Genomic DNA, 1,379 nt, shown 5'->3' on the forward strand with positions numbered 1-1,379 from the left:
ATTTACTTTTTCTTTTTCTCTTGGCAGGTTTTTATAGTTTATGACTAGAAAAAACCCATCAGGACCATTACTTTTTGACGAAGAAATCGATCGAACAGTTCGTAGAAATCAAAGAGACATACGGCGAAGCTTACGATACACAGAAAACGAACAAGAAAACGATACTCAACCCCCAATCGAAGAGATGGCTGAAAACCAAGGCAATCAGCTACCTCCTGCAATTGCAGCTAATCAAAATCCTGCTCCACGCACTATGTATGATTGTGCTAAACCTTCTTTAACAGGAACTGAGTCTAGCATAGTTAGAACGGCTATAGCTGCAAATACTTTTGCACTGAAACCTAACACAATTCAAATGATACAGCAGTTTGTTCAGTTTAAGGGTTTGCAGGATAAAGATCCCAACGCTCACTTAGCAAACTTTCTGGAATTTTGCGATACATTTAAAATCAATGGCGTTTCTGATGATGCTATTCATCTTCAGTTATTTCCTTTTTCACTGAGAAACAAAGCTAAACAGTTGTTGAACTCGTTACCACGAGGGTCAATTACTACTTGGGAACAAATGACCGAAAAATTCTTACTAAAATATTTTTCGCCAGCTAAAACGGCTAAATTATGTAATGATATCTCTTCTTTTGTGCAGATGGATTTAGAAACACTTTACGATGCATGGGAGAGGTACAATGACTTACTGAGAAGGTACCCTCACCATAGGTTACCGCTTTGGCTTCCAGTACAAACATTCCACAATGGTCTGAATCCCTCGACTCGGCAAATGGTTAATGCAGCTGCTGGCGGAACCATCAACAATAAAACACCGAAAGATGCCTATGAGTTTATAGAGGAGATGTCACTGAATAACTATCAGTGGCAAGTTATGAGGACAAAGCCAACAAAAATAGCCGGCGTTTATAATGTTGACTCAGTCACCATGCTTTCTAATTAGGTAGAACTTCTCAATAAAAAGATTGATGGTTTACTTGGTTCTACGCAGGTACATCCAGTAATAAGGTGTGACGCAAGTGGAAGAGGTGTGTATACAGAATATCGATCCTTCAATCCCACAATCGAAGAGGAACAAGTCAACTATATGGGTAACAATAACTTTAGATATCAAAATAACCCATACAGTAATACTTATAATACAGGTTAGAGGAATCACCCAAATTTCTCCTGAGTGGTCAAGGGAATCAAAAGCCACAAAATACTCAGGGTTTTCAATAGCCACCTTATCAACAAGAGAAGAAACCAAACCTTTAGGATTATTACTTATTTTATAGGCTCTAATAGTTACCATGAGTATTTCCTAATTATTTTTTGGAAGAAAAAAAATAATGCCTACAATCTACAATAAAGTAAAAGGTAAAAAAATGGCT

General features: G+C 37.3%; 1 non-coding gene across 1 annotated transcript; it reads right to left on the minus strand.

Annotated features, from left to right (window-relative positions):
- Nucleotides 1–613: 613 nt before the first annotated feature.
- On the minus strand, nt 614–720 carry LOC121209309 (small nucleolar RNA R71). Its single transcript, XR_005904426.1, has one exon. It is a non-coding gene; the product is annotated as a small nucleolar RNA R71 (small nucleolar RNA).
- Nucleotides 721–1,379: the final 659 nt, after the last annotated feature.

The sequence above is a fragment of the Gossypium hirsutum genome, chromosome A10, assembly GCF_007990345.1.
Source record: "Gossypium hirsutum isolate 1008001.06 chromosome A10, Gossypium_hirsutum_v2.1, whole genome shotgun sequence".
Lineage (NCBI taxonomy): Eukaryota > Viridiplantae > Streptophyta > Magnoliopsida > Malvales > Malvaceae > Gossypium > Gossypium hirsutum.